Genomic DNA, 9,843 nt, shown 5'->3' on the forward strand with positions numbered 1-9,843 from the left:
CAAGCCACAGTTTGGACATGTACTTGATAGAGAAATTTCTTCAGAATATATGAAGAACTCTCAAAGTTCAAAATATGAAAAAAAAACCCCACCTAGTTAAGAATGGTTAAACAAAGATTTTAACAGGCACTTCACACACATTTGTGCTTCCTGGTGGCTCAGTAAAGAATCTGCCTGCAATGTGGGTGACCTGGATTCAATTCCTGGGATGGGAAGATCCCTTGGAGAAGGGAATGGCAACCCACTCCAGTATTCTTGCCTGGAAAAATCCCATGAACAGAGGAGCCTGGCAGGCTACAGTTTATGGGGTTGCAAAGAGTTGGACAAACTGAGCGACTAACACGAACATTCATTTATATATAAGCACACAAATATATGTTCATCATCATTAGTCATTAGGGAAACAGCAATTAAAGCACAATGAGATACTAGTACATACCTATTAAAATTAATAATAAAAAAAGACTGAATATTCTGTGCTGGCAGTAGCATGAAGAATCTGAAACTCTCATACATTGCTTGTGGGAATGGAAAATGGTACAACCACTTTGGAAAAGTTTGGCGTCTTCTTCAGAAGTCAAACATGTACCCAACACAGCTACTATATGATCTAGTCAGGGAAAAGAAGGCACACGTCCAAACAAAGACTTGAACATGAACATTTATAGCAGCTTTGTTATAGTCCCAAACTGGAACACCTTAGAGCAGATGTTGGGAACTGGCTAGATGGTGAAGATGGTCATAACTTTTCAGATTCTGAAAGACTCTGGATTTGTTACTCGGCGACGGCAAGGGTCTACTGTAATATAATTTGCATCGAGTCAGAATTAATAAGAATTCTTCTACTCATTAATATTATTTATAATCATTCTCTCATTCTTACGGTTAAGTAGCACAGTATTTAGGAGAAGGGGGGAAAGGCCAAGAAGTGCAGAGGGGAAGGAAAAGGGAGGGACCTAAGAGGAACGCCAAGGACAGGAGAAAGGCGATGGGGAGGACCAGAATCCCCCGTCTCTTCACTCTTTCCTGTCACCCTAGCAGCATGCTGTGGCCCACTGCTGGAGAGGGACCAGGCTGTGGTCCAGCCTGGCCTGCCTTAAACCTCACCATCACCAAAGGACAGAAGATGCAGGAGCATCTGGCAGGATCAGGCGAAGAATGAAAACAAGGAGGCTGGATGGGAAAGAAAGGAGAGACACAGAAAAGGATGACCCAGGGAAATGGATGTTGTTAACATCACTGGCCTCCCGCGACTCTCTCCTCTGAGGACCACCAAGGAAAGCAGTATCTGCACGAATTAACACAACAGACCACTCTTTGTTGGGGAGGGGGAAAGAGACAAGAACAAGCGGAGGTTGCCAAGTGGAGGCACGATCCGGCTACAGAGAAGGGTGGAGGAAGGCACGCAGGAGAGAGACTCGAGGGGGCAGTGGGACCTTCTGGGAGGGGTTCCCAAATGGGTATGAGAGCCACCCCCGCCACCCCACGAGGCCAAGGAGTGTGCACTGGGTGGTGGGTGTGGAGGCTGGTTGGGGCAAAGGGTCAGCAGGGGTGAGGGTGCCTGGCCAGCTCTCCCCGGAGCATCTGTGAGGCACAGCGGTGCTCAGAGGTCGGGGTCAGCCCCGCTAAGCACTGAAAGCGGCCTTGAGTTCCCCAAACGTTCATGAACAGATGAATGCACAAATTGTGGTATCTCCATATTAAAGGGCTTCCCTGGTTGACTCATCCTTAAAGAATCTGCCTGCAATGCAGGAGACACAGGTTCAATCCCTGAGTCAGGAAGATCCCCTGGAGAAAGAAATAGCAACCCACTCCAGTATTCTTGGCTGGGAAATCCCGTGGACAGAGGAGCCTGATGGGCTACAGTCCATGGGGTTGCAAGAGTCGGACACGACTGAGCAACTAAAGCCACCACTGCCACGTATGATAAAAGACGACTCAGTAACAAAAATAAAAGAATTATTGACACATGCAAGAATATGGATGGATCTCAAAATCCTTCTGTTGAATGAAAGAAGCTCAACAAAAGGTATATATGATTCCTATATGTAAAACTCCTGAAAATGCAAACTGATCTGTAGTGATACAAAGTACCTGTGTTACCTGGAGAGAGAAGTGTGAGGGAGGGTTGGGAGAGATGGTTAATAAAGAAGCATGAAGAAACTTTGGGACATAATGGATATCTTCACTACCTTAAATGCAGTGATCCTTCAAGTCTTTATAATATGTCAAAACTTATCAAATTATATATTTTAAATATATACAGTGGGTCGGGAAGATCTGCTGGAGAAGGGATAGGCTACCCACTCCAGTATTCTTGGGCTTCCCTTGTGGCTCAGCTGGTAAAGAATCCACCTGCAATGCAGGAGACCTGGGTTCGATCCCTGGATTAGGAAGATCCCCTGGAGAAGGGAAAGGCTACCCAGTCCAGTATTCTGGCTTAAAGAATTCCATGACTCTATAGCCCATTGGATCACAAAGAGTCGGACATGACTGAGTGATTTTCACTTCACTTCACATGTCAATTCTATATCAATAAACTTTTTAAAAAAGCTACCAATCTGACGTATAGTTAAGTTCATTTGTTTTAGTCCTCAAATTTTAGAAGTTGCTTTTTAATTCTATTTTTGAATATGTAAAATAATTGCATTTCTATAGACAAAATTATATAACCAGTTAAATTCAGGGAAACATTCCTTTCATATTTTCACTTCTACAATGTTCCCTTCCTATCTCCATAGGTAACTTTTTCTTTTTGTAATTTCTGTTTTATCATCTAGAGTTGCTTTTTGGTATGTATTTATACTCCCCCATCTTTTGGCCATGTTTTGGCCACAATGTGTGGGATCCTAGTTCCCCCACTGGGGATTGAATTGGTGTTCTCTGCAGTAGAAGCTCGGAGTTTAACCTCTGGACTGCTAGGTCAGTCTCCTTTCCAAAACAAAGAATTGCACATTATTCAACCTATACCTTCTATTTTCATTTAACAATAAATTCTGGAAACTGTTGAATATTCTTCTTTAAAAAAATTCTTTTATTTATTTATTCCGGGAGCCAACACATAAGACCCTACCCATGACAAGGTCATGAGGGAGAAACCCTGATGGGCAAGGCGGATCAGGTTTTCAGGGGTTTCGAAAAGGCCAGCTCACGAGATCCCACCCAAGACAAGGTCATGAGGAGAAAACCTGACAGGCAAGGCGGATCAGGTTTTCAGGGATTCCGAAAAGCTGCCCCGGGCGCTCACCTTAAAGATGATATCTGTCTTTCTGATGCTTGCTTCAATAGACTACTCCCTAACTTCTGCGACACAGGCAGAAGGCCTTCCCTGATCTCTTTCCAAATAAGAATCAATTCAGAACTTTAATCAATAAGTTTCTCGGGTGGTGGTATTTTATGAGATTATTCAGGGTGAAAGGAGTGTTTTAATTTGAACTCCTTTGCTGGCATTCTAGTTCATTTAGCAAATGCGTCTATGCCCTTAGTACTAATATGCATGATTGCTTATAATACCCTAATCATAAAACAGCATAAAGAACCTGATCATATAAAGGCCCTAATAGACATAGAGCCCTTCAGGGAGTGAGGAAGCCCTATTAAGAAAACATAGGAAAAATTATTCTAAAAGTGGTTTTTGGGTTAACGTTTGCTTGCTGTGTTTTGCTTGCTGGGTTTTTGCTTTTAATGTGCTAAGGTTGTGTTATAGAAACCATTGTTAATATAGTTAAAGATCTAGAGAAATAAGAACTTAGCCCTAGTGTGGTAACAATGAGATGGTTGTTAATTGTCAGCCAGGAGTGCTAGGCAGAGGCTGCCTCACCAAAGTCGCAGAGTCAGTGTGGGGTAAACTTCTTAGATAAACGCAACTGACAACTTCTGCAGAAGGATTAATTTTTGTGTTAACAAGGTTATACTTCTACTCTGTACTGTTGCCCTATGAGACTGCTACCTTTCAGTTAAGGTCACCAGAGAAACAGAAAATAGGTTTACATTCACCTGACCTACATAAAATGTTAATGGGCCCCAAGGCCAGAAGATAATGTACAAGACCCTCATAAACAAAGAAGTATGCAGAAAACACCCTGGTTTCATGAAGAACAAGCTGATGTAATGCTAAACTATCTTCCCCTTAGAAATGTACTAACTTAGGGTATAAAAGCTATGGTAAAAAATAAAGCATTGCCAGACTCTGCCAGACTCGGCTGCACCCCCCCCGTCTGGTCATTCTCTCTCTCTTCTTTCTCTCTCCCTCGCAGACTTGGCCCTATCAAGGCTGGTCTCACGTGTCTTCTCTCTCTTTCTCTCCGACACCGTTCATCCTGAGGGCACCCCCTGGATCCTGCTGGGGCTGGACCCTGGCATATTTATGGCTGCCTTAGGTCTTTGTTGCTTTGCTTGGGCTTTCTCCAGTTGCTGCGAGTGGAGACTACTCTCTAGTTGTGCATGGGCTTCTCACTGCAGTGGCTTCTGCTGTTTCAGAGCACAGGGCCTAGGTGCACAGGACTCAGTAGCTGCAGCATGTGGGCTCGGTAGTTGTGTCTTGTGAGCTCTAGAACACAGGCTCAGTAGTAGTCGTGGTGCATGGGCTCAGCTGCTCCACGGCATGTGGAATCTTCCCAGACCAGGGATTGAACCCGTGTCCCCTGCATCGGCAGGTGGATTCTTATCCACTGTGCCACCAGGGACGTCTCTCCTTTCTTTATTTCTTTTTAAAAAAATATTTATTTACTTATTTGACTGTGCTGCGTCTTAGTTATGGCATATGGGATCTAGTTCTCGGACCAAGGATCGAACCCAGGCCCCCTGCGTTGGGAGCCCAGAGTCTTAACTACTGGATCACCAGGGAAGTCCCTCCTGTTTCTTTTTATATGTGCATAATACTCAACTGTGATTTGTCACTGATAAACATTTGCTATTATAAATACTAATGTAAAAACTAACCTTGTTCATAAGTGATCTCATATTTTTGCCAGTGCATCTTTGAGACAGATTCCTAGAAATGGAATTGCTGGGTTAAAGATAAATATATGTGTAACTTTCCTAGATAATGTCATGTTCACTACAGAGTGGTTGCAGTATTTGGCATCCTCACCAGCAATATATGAGTGTCTGTTGCCCCCTAACCTTGACAAATGAATATGTTATGAAATACTTGGGTCTGGCAGTCTGATAGATGAAAAGTGGTAGCTCGATGGAGTTTGCTTATCCCACTAAAAGTGAGGTTGAATATCTTTTGATATGTTCAAGGGCCATTAAATTTTTCTCTATGAACTGTTTGTGCCTTTTGCTCAAATTTCTATTGTCATTGGTTTTCTCTTTTTAGAAGTTCTTTGTATAGTAAAGTTATTAACCTTTTGTGATTTAAGTTGTCACAGTTTGTCACTTAAGTTTTCACTTCATCTATAGTGGGCTTTCTTTGTGTATATGTGAGAGAGAGAAATAATTTGGACTCTTTTTCCAAAGGCTGTTCTTTTATTTTTATGTTGCTAACTTTATCAATCTTTTCTTTTATTGCTTCTAGACTTTTGGATCACAGCAAGAGTTCCTCCAGTCCTCAGTTGTAAAAGTAGTCACCATGTTTTCTTTCAGTACTTATATGTTTCAGTTTACATTTAGATTTCTGATCGATTTGAAATTTATCTTGGTGAACAATGTGAGATACAGACCCAGTCTGATATTTTTCCAAATGGCTATCCAATTGTCTCAAGTCTTAAAAAAAAAAAAAACTCAATTCTGAGAATTTTCTGGGGATCCAGAGGTTAGGACTCTGGCTGCACTATTCCCAGGGGCATGAGTTCCATCCCTGGTCAGGGAACTAAGATCCCACTCCCACTGGTGGTGCAGCAGGGCCAAAATAAAAACAAAAACAAAAAACCCTCAATCCCACCCCATTCCTGTTGAATTCCTCACTTTTATCACAAAATAATAATTTCAAATGTGCATGGATTTATTTCTGGACTTTCTATTCTTTTTTATTGGTCTGTATGTTATCCATGCACCAAGAGCACAATTTTTTTTTTTATGATTTTTTAATATAGAAACTTTATAGTATGTTTTAATATTGGGTGTGGCTAGCTTCCCCCCCACATGACACTAAAAGATTTTCAGGGTGTTCCTGGATGCTCTTGTCTGTTTGGCTATTTTCTACATGAAATTTATAATCAATTTGTTTAATTCAAGAAAGGCAACATTTTTTGGATCATGTTGTTAAATTTATAATTAGCTTAGGGAGAACTGACATCACTATGATGTTGACTCTTCCTATCCACCATGACATTTATCTCTTTCAATAAATGGTTCAAAAATTTCTTCATATATATTATTAAGTTATTCCTAGGTATTAATCTCTTTTGTTTCTACTTTAAATAGTTATCTCTTATATCTTCCACCTAGCTATTATTTGAATATGGAAAGGTTATTGTATTTCATTTTGTTAATTTTATAACTTGTTACTTTACTGAATTTTTTTATTATTTACAGTAGTTTCTCCATTGATTCTTTTGAATTTTTCAACATACAATGATATAATCTGCTAAAAGAGGTACTTTAATCTTATCCTTTTAGATTAATGTTCGGATACCATGTTAAATGCTAGTGGTAGCTCATTCCTGACTAGCAATAATGCCTCTAATGTTTCCTCATTTAAAAAACATACTGGATTTTGCATACACATGCACACACACACATCATTTAATCACATTAAGGAAATATCCATTGACTCTTACTTCACTGAATTTTTAAATCATAAATGGATATGAATTATGACAAACATTTTGTTGGCAACTGTGGAGATAAGCATATGACATTTCTTCTTAGAAATATTACTATAATAAGTTACATTAATAGATTTCCTAAAATTGAATTATCCTTTTTTTTGTAATGAGCATCACTTGGTCATACTTCTAAAAAATGTGTATTCTGTTTTCTATCTTATTTAAGATTTTTGAATTAATATTCACAGGTGAGATTGTTATATGGTTTTCTTGTGTGTATGTGTGCAATCTTTATCATTTGTTTACTAAGTTCATTTCATAAAATGCTTTTTAAAAGTTTTATCCTTTTTCTATGACCCAGAATGTGTAAGTAGAATTAAGATTATATTTAGGAAAACTAGGCAATGGTTTGAGTTATGGGCTGAACTAATCACTTTTTAGTGGAACATCTTTTTAACCTGAAAGAACAACTAACAAACTATACTTATTCAGATTTGAGTATTTGGTAGACATTTTCTCAAAAATATACAAACTGTGGAGAAGGAAATGGCAACCCACTCCAGTATTCTTGCTTGGAAAATCCCATGGATGGAGGAGCCTGGCAGGCTACAGTCATGGGGTTGCAAAGAGTTGGACACTTCACTTTCACTTTAACTTACCATTAGACTGTACTTGAATGGTAATGCTTCAAATGAATATAATCTATATTAAAAGGAGGCTTGGCGTTGGAGAACAGGGTGATTCTGTAGAGATTAGTGTTTTATACATGGACCCAACCTGATTAGAGATAAAATGATTGAACATTAAAAAAAAAAAAAATATATATATATATATACAAACTGAATTTGTCACTTCAAGGAAAGCAGGTGACTTAGTATAATACTTATTGCCAATGATAAAACTCAAACTTTCACATGAAAATCAAAATTTTGAGAAACTTTTATCTGCAACTGTGTGCCTGACTAATTCCCAAAACTCAAAGATTTTTCTGGTGAGATAGGCAGTGATATTAACAAAGTTGATTTAAAAATATTATAAAATGAGTGTGTCAATATTTAATATTGTTTCATGAAATGTGTCAATGTGTGTAACTCAGTGAACTAGTATTTTCCAAATGACCAATTTGGTCTAAAGGTAAAACGTGACAAGTTCATTGATACAGTGCAGTTAGCTTTTAACAAACTCCCACTTCTTAAATTTTGGTGTAGTGTCAGGGATAAATATTAACAAAATCTAAATAGGTGAACAGCAGACTCATTGGAAAAGATCCTGATGCTGGGAAAGATTGAAGGCAAATTATGTCTGTAACTGTATAATGGGGTTTTCTAACAGTCTAAAAGCTTTTAATTTACAAACAGTTGTCCGAACTCCTATGAGTGCCACAGCCTCCTCCAACTATTACTTGGAGCCCCTGGATCAGACATCCTCACTATGAGGATTAGGAGAATATGTTGCCTCACCAATTTAGGGACAACGCCCCTTGTCAGCTCGGAAGCAGTTATGGAATGAGAACGATGCCCCTTTTCCCTAGGCAACATAATTCTCCTAAAAGAAAAGGGGGGAATGAGAGAGTCATTTCCTAGGCAGGTTGATAAGAAGTCTAGGGGTCCCCAAGGAGAGAGAGGTCTGGGATATTCAAGGAGGAAGAAAGGACAAACTTTTTTACTTTTTTACTCTACATTCCTTAGGATTATATAACAATAATGTATCCTGCCTGAGGACAGTCTTTGGATTAAACCCTCTGGCTAATTCTGTTATCTTAAAACATAAATTATGGGAGTAGGTCTGGTCTTTACAAGGATGTATCCTGCCTGAGGACAATCTTTGGACTAAACCTTCTGGCCAGCTCTGTTATCTTAAAATCTAAATTATGGGAGTAGGTCTGGTGAGGTCTTTACAATCTCCAGACATTCTTCGGATTCATTGGAGAGTATATAACTCCATTGCTAACACTATCAAAGGGGTACTCTTTTGCCCCCTTCTGATGCCTATGTAAGAAGCTTTCTCTATCTCCTTTATACTTTAATAAAACTTTATTATACACACACACACAAAAGATTGAAGGCAAAAGGTGAAAAGGGCGGCAGAGAATGAGATGACTGGATATCATCACTGACTCAATGGCTATAAACTTGGGCAAATTTGAGGAGATAGCGGAGGACAGGGAGACTTGGCTTGCTGAGACCCACAGCCTTGCAGAGTTGGACAGCACTTAGTGACTGAACAATAGGCTCTAGGGAAATAGTACTCTCTTTTCCAGCTACATACGTGAGTGAGTCCAGATCTTTACACACTTCAACCAAAACAATATACTGTAACAGTGATTGCAGAAGTACATGTGTGAATCCAGCTGCTTTCTATTAGGTCAGATTTTGTGTGTGTGTGTGTGTGTGTGTATGCACACACACATGCTCAGTTGTGTCCAAGGCTTTGCAACCCTGTGGGGTGTAGCCCACCAGGCTCCTCTCTCCATGGACTTTTTTTTTTTTTTTCTCCATGGACTTTTCCAGACAAGAAATACTGGAGTGGGTTGCCTTTTCTTTCTCCAGGGGATCTTCCTGACCATAGGATTGAACCCACGTCTCCTGCGGATTCTTTACCACTGAGTTAGCTACCTGGGAAGCCCAGGTTAGAGAGTGTTGTTATTCAGTTGCTGGATCCTGACTGATTCTTTGCCATCCCATGGACTGCAGCACACCAGGCCTCCCTGGCATCATTAGATGCCTGGTCAGATAGTAAGAGATTATAAAACGGTAAAACAAAAGTGATGCCACTCTTCTCACTAAGTTGTATTTATTTTGGAACATACGGTTATATTTCACAGGTTATGTTACCACTTAATGGGTCTGTTATTGTTGTTTTCAAATAAATTAATAAATATTTTAAACTTTTCAGTTTTAATTGCTAATATGGTGAATATTGATAGATACAATCCACATAAACCAAAACTTTGTAGGGAGGGAGTCTTCAATATAGTTTTTTTTTTTTGCTACAGCATGTGGGATAGAGGATCTTACTTCCCCGACCAGGGATCAAACCTGTGCCCCAGCAGTGGAAGCGCAGAGTCCTGACCACTAGACCACTGTAGAATTCCTTTCAATACTTCTTAAAAGTTAAAAGAGTTCTGAGA

The sequence above is a fragment of the Cervus elaphus genome, chromosome 12 (genome assembly GCF_910594005.1).
Source record: "Cervus elaphus chromosome 12, mCerEla1.1, whole genome shotgun sequence".
NCBI classification, from domain to species: Eukaryota; Metazoa; Chordata; class Mammalia; order Artiodactyla; family Cervidae; genus Cervus; species Cervus elaphus.